The sequence below is a fragment of the Melozone crissalis genome, unplaced genomic scaffold (genome assembly GCF_028551555.1).
Source record: "Melozone crissalis strain CALT ecotype California unplaced genomic scaffold, PUWL_Pcris_2 ptg000008l_1, whole genome shotgun sequence".
Lineage (NCBI taxonomy): Eukaryota > Metazoa > Chordata > Aves > Passeriformes > Passerellidae > Melozone > Melozone crissalis.
Window position 1 is genome coordinate 2327757 of NW_026535786.1, and position 6232 is coordinate 2333988.

Genomic DNA, 6232 nt, shown 5'->3' on the forward strand with positions numbered 1-6232 from the left:
TGTTATTTTGTATATATGCCCCCAATTAGGCTGAAAGAGTCACAGGTTTTAACAATGAAAAAGCAGCCCTCTACATTCAGTATTGCTGTGCAACAGGCCAGTGGTAAGCAGATACAAAAGAGTATCAAGGAAGGATGGGAGAATACTGAACCAAAGCAGATGTGCAAATTTCACAATAATAAGAAAAATTAAAGAATTTCAGAGATGAATATTTAAAGTGAAAATCCATCTTCTCTTTTAATTATTTTAACAATGAAAGAACTCTCCATGTGATCTACATTTTTCATATGGTTGAAACATGCAAATTTAGAATTAAAATTACATTTTAAAACATGTATCTATTTTGAAAAACACCCATAGAAACCTGCTTTCTCTTTTTCTCTTGTATACCTTTTCACACATCTTTTTCCTGTGTTGATCTTTCAGGGTCTGAATCTGTGTGGCTGAAGTCAGCTGAACTTCTGTTGTTGGCTAAGCAGGTTAAGACTCTACACTCTAGCTGTCTGCAATTGTCCTGATACCTGTACCTCTTCTTTTTGCCAACAATCTGAACAGAAACAACACCTACACATGAAAGGTGCTTTACTCAAACAGAAATCTGGGAGAATCACCATCAGCCCTGGGAGGAAACAATCCTTTATTCTGACTTTGCTGTTACACAAATAATTTAACAGATTTCTAACCTTTACAGATAGAATATGTAAACTGCATCTCCTTACAAGCAGGGTTACGTTGCCTTCATTCCCTCAATTAAGTTAGAAATGTACACAGTAAGAAACGTAGGGATGTCAGTTTGTTTGTGTATATTTTGGTGTCCTCCTTGCAGTACATGCAAGTTGGGTTAACCAGGCAGGTGTTCTCTTCATTAGAGTTTAAATACTTACTTTTTATATCTATAATGCAATGCAAACACAAAGGAAGGCTTTTAATAGCCATTCATCAACCCAGGCCAAAAATGAAGGCTAAGTTAAAGCTGAAAGGCTTTTGCAGGTGCAGAGACTCTGGTATATACCATGCACATGCACTAACAAGCAAATGAATGCTTTTGCCACTACAGTTCATTCTCAGAGTCTCTTGTTTCTGCTGCCACAGATCAAATATACTCAAGTACCTAAGCACAGTTCTGTGGGGGGAACTCCATCAAATCTCAGCAATTTTAACAGCCTGGCTATTCCGGTCACACACCATGACTCATCACATTCCTTCCTCCTGGCAAAATACCCTGCTCCAGCTAGAGAAATGCTGCCAAGAGTTGTGTTTGATTTGCGATCAAGAGAAAAGAAGCCACACAAAAGTCAAAGTAAATTCTCCAGGAAATATTGAAATGAAGGTGAAAAACTCTGAAGGTAGGATGAAATACCCCTCCCCTCAATGTACAAAGCTGCTGAGCTTCATTACATAGTTCTTGGGGATGCAAGTAAGTTATACCTTGGTTTGCTCTTGCTCAAAATTCAGTACATCAATGTGATTAAGTTATAGCCAGCATTATCTAAATGTTGAGATCATTCAAACTATTTCTCCAGGATTTTGTAGGAATGCCTCACCGTTATATCAGCACCAGATAAACATCAAATCCTATTTATTCCCCAGTCTCTTACTTCAACACAGAAGGATGTAATTCATACTCTATGTGACTTTGAAATACCAAGGTATTTCTGACATCTTGAGGCAGTGAAAATAGAATAAACTGAGTTTCACTAGAGTGAAACTGATCAAAAGAGAGGTGATCTTCAAATAGTAATAACAAACCTTAACTACACGGAGCCTTGTACCCTCCTACCATTAGACTGTATATACTTCAGGCACTGAAGATAAAAGATTTTACCTTACATATACAAAGGGCAAGGTAAACTACCCATTTTATCAACTATTAGGTCTTTTATATAGCAGGGATGAGAGTTCCCAAAGGCACTGCTGACCACATCATGCAAGTCATCTAGTAATCATGATCCAGCCTACAACACACACAAAGAAAACTTTTGAGTATGAAACATCATTTCAGAATGTCACAAGACCAGAAAGTTCTCAGTGTTTCAAAAAGAGATTAAATGTTAACTCTGTTGGTCTCTTTTGTCTGAAATTCACTCTTTCTATGAAATTCAACACCACACAAAGAGCCAGAATCAGGATTAAGGATCTCATAAACCCCATTTAATTCCTTAAAAAGGCTTCTGTGCAGAAATGAATTCCAGTCTCTGAGAAAAGTTGTACTATTCACAAAAGCAGGAGTGAAAAGGGTGCTTTAGAATTACTATGAAAACTGTGCTCCAGAAAAATTTTAAAACTCTTTTTGGAAATATACTTGTTCTAAATGGAGATGTATGTTCTTTAAAATAGTATGTTCTTGAAAATTGAATCTTAAACTGATTTTAATTATTACAATTTTTTAACTGAAACCATTTTATCTGTTGCTACTGACTACAGAGTGATAACAAAAAATGACAAGAATCAGGTCAAAGTCAGCCAGCATCTAAAAGGGCTTTTGGGAAGGCCTACCATTTGCAGGGATTCTCCCTAAAATTAGGGAGATGGTCTTCCATTGACAAGAAATAGGAGGCTGAGAAATGCAAGACAGTGAGTCCCCTGTAAAATGCTCTTCATGTACTCTGCAGGAGGTTGAGTGCAAGAAAGAGAGAAAGAATAAAAGAATTTAAGAAATGAAAAGAAGACAACCTTACATTCAATTTCTACACTTCAGGTATAGTCTTACTTGGGGACCTCCCTATGGGTGCTAGCAGCTCTTTCTGGTGATGAAACTGTTATTGTGTGGTTAATTTATGTCTCTATTTAATGCATTGCATAAATGGACTGAACAGTGCATTTGGTGAAGGGACAGGGAGTCCCTGGTGATGTAAGCTGGTGACCAGTAAAAAATCCCTTCTAAGGAACTGCAATGCTGAAAATTTAGTTCAAAAGCATTAAAGTGTCATGGGTGCCACTGCCTAAACCCCTTGTCAAACTCAGAGGTGGTTTGCCACTTCTGCTTCAACATGCTGTTAAGCTATTGCAACCTGTCAGAGAGCAAGAGCAACTTTGGTGCCTGTGCCAGTCCCAGCCAGACTGAACCTCTTTATAAGTTCAAAAGTCAAAAAGGGCTTTTTAAGATGTTTTATTTGTTTTGGTTTTTTTCTGTTTTCCAGTTGGGCACAAGCCAGCCTAATGCTCAGTATGCCTGGGAGTCATGGGGTGTTTGCAAATGCTGCACTGCTGCAGGAAGCAGTCCCTGGGAACTGCGGGCTCTGAGCTTCCCATTGCTTACCTTAGGGAAAGGAGAATACCCCAAGCAGGAAGGGTCTGCTTTGTGGGAGGAATGTTCATATAACCCTGGACATCACTGAACTCCAGAAGAGCTGAAGCTCCACAGAAACTGCAATGTGAGCAGAGCAACAGCCACACAACTAACAGCTGGGAAGCAGCAGAGCAAATACTCAGTGGCTAAAGCTGCCAACAACAGAAGGGGTTACTGGGGCTGCCACTTAAAATAAAGGTTTCAATATAATAATTTCTCTATTATCTAAAATCATAAGGGACTGGAATACCCTGGTAAAATATAAAACTCTGTACTGGGGAGATGCTGCTGCCATCACATGGCATAGTAACTGCAGAAAGTCAGGAAAAATACTGTGGTACACAAGAAAATCAACTGCATTTATTTTCTATGAGACAAATGAGTTTGCTTAATGTGTACAGAACATATTAACATACTTAGAGAGGAGTTTTGATAAAAATTTGTCTGTATGGAAAAGTTCTGTCTTTTGACTGAATTTTGCTACTAAAATCTAAGGTTGCACATGACCCCATGCTGTCAACTCTCCTGGGACTGGGGCTCACCTGAGAAATCATCAGGATGTAAGTATTGTTAATAGTAAAAACTCCTTGATGTCTTTCAGACGTCAGTATTCATAAGTGAAACTTTTCATGTCATTGAAGTAGGAAAAAACCCTGTATTTACTAGATATTTTCTTTAGTTACATACAATATTTTCATTGTAATTATGTTATTTCCGTCTGCTGTACTACAGGAGTAAAACCACCAGGATTCCTTTATGCCTTTTGTCACAAGGTGGCGACGTTGGAAGCAAGAAATATGATGGAGACCAGGGACAGAGCAGCGTTCTAAAATGCTGACTTTCACCACACTTTGGAAAAAATAATAAATAATGGGTAAACTCTGATCCGTATATTTATGTGAAAATCCACGTTCTGGCTTTACATGTAAAGCAATTAAAAGAAATGTCAGCCAAGGGCTATAAATCCCCTAATGCAATATAATCCTTGAATTATAACCATTATAATCCTTTCAATATAAACATTTTGATGGGAATTCAACACACCTGTACACACCTTTCACCATATCAAATTCATTATGTAAATAAGATGAGAAATAACTGTCTTTCCTTTCTAGGATTTTCTCTCCTTACGGTTTTGTTAGCAGCTATTTTTAAATAAATATATGGAAGCAATTACAAGATCTTGTTAAAAGAGTACCAAAGTATACCAGCAGAATGAGTTCCAAGGTAACAGCAGTTTTCTGCCACGGACCAAGCAAAGCAGAGAAAATTAAAGACATGAATCTTGTTATTAAAATGCATCTCTAAGCTTATTAGCTGTGAACAGAATCCAGCATCCTATTGTTATGTTAGGCCAATTATCCCATCATAAAAAAATCCCAAACAATATTAAAAGTAATAGCAATTTTAATTGAATAGTTAAAATTAAAAAAAAAAAATTGGATACAATATAATTTGGTTAAAATAAGGGATAATTTGGTTCCAATAATAGCACATAAGCAAAAATAACCGTGGGGTATGGAGGGCAGAGTTCTGGGACCCTTGCCACCTCACGTACAAGCTTGCCAGGTGAAAGTCACCCCTTATATGCCATGTGTCAATGCCATCTCCTCCCATTTTCGGTTCATCATATCTCTATCTCCACCCTCATTACCACCCTTATCACGCATGTGCCATCACTCGGTTTGGTGGTTGCACAAATCTTTGGGGGTCGTTTTGGATGAAGACCTCTCCTCTTCCTCTTTGTCCTTTAATTCACCTTTGGGTCACACATGCGCACCAAGCCAGTACAATGTAAGCCAAGACTAATGTATCACTGCATCTACATATCAAGGCAATAAATCCCTTATAATTAGCATTTTCTGGGACCCAACAGGGTTCTTGTTCATTTTTAGCAACTGGATCTTCAGCTTCTTTCCTGTGGTCCTTGAGAACATCTGCTGGGAAGGGGGGGGGGGGGGGGAGGGAGGGGAGGGTGGAGCCCCTCCTTTCCCTCTCTTCTTTGGCATAACATCTTTTAACTTATTTTATTATTCCCCAATATTAATTACTGTATCAATATTGATTACTGTTTCAATTTTTATCAGCACGAATCATACCTATTTACCACACTATTCAAAGATGCTTTATGCAGAAAACCAGCAGAAGCTCATTATTCACAGAGCCATAGAAGCGTTAAGGCTGGAAAAGACCTTTAGGATAATCAAGCCCGACCACTGGCCTAGCACTACCACCATGTTCTCCATTAAAACCTGTCCTCAAGTGCTGTATCTACGTGCCTTTTGAAGGTTTCCAGGGATGGCAACTCCAACACTTCCCCGGGCAGCCTGCTCCTTTCAGAGAAGTTTTTCCTAATGTACAATATAAACCTCCCCTGGCACAACTTGAGGCCATTTCCTCTTGTCCCATCCTTGCTACTCCCTCCTTTCAGGCAGTGGTAGAGAACGATAAGGCCATTCCGAGCCCACTTTTCTCCAGGTCAAACACCCCCAGCTCCCTCAGGCTCCCCTCACAAACCCACTGGGCTTGCTCCCAGGGCTGCTGAGGAAGCTCCTGTGGGGGGGAGTGCCTCAGACCAGGCTGGCCCCTACCAGCCCTGCTGCGGAGCTGCCGTACCCCACAAGCCCACGCAGACTTTTCTCGGGATGCACCGAGGACGGGCACAGACAATTAAACCACCACACGACAGCAATGCCTGAGGCCTCCGGGTGAGGCACGGGGAGGGCGCCGAGGCAGGACTCGAACTCGCCACCTCTACGTCACCAGCCGCTGCGCGCCACCGCAAACAAACCCTCCTCCCGACCCCCTCCGCGGCGTGACCGCACTTCCGTAAACATCGCGGCGGCATGAGTGACAGGCGCGGCGGCCAATCGCGGTGCGCGGAGCAGTGGAGGGGGCGGGAGCCCACGCTGGGCGGCTGAGGCGGCGCGCGGCGGGAAACGG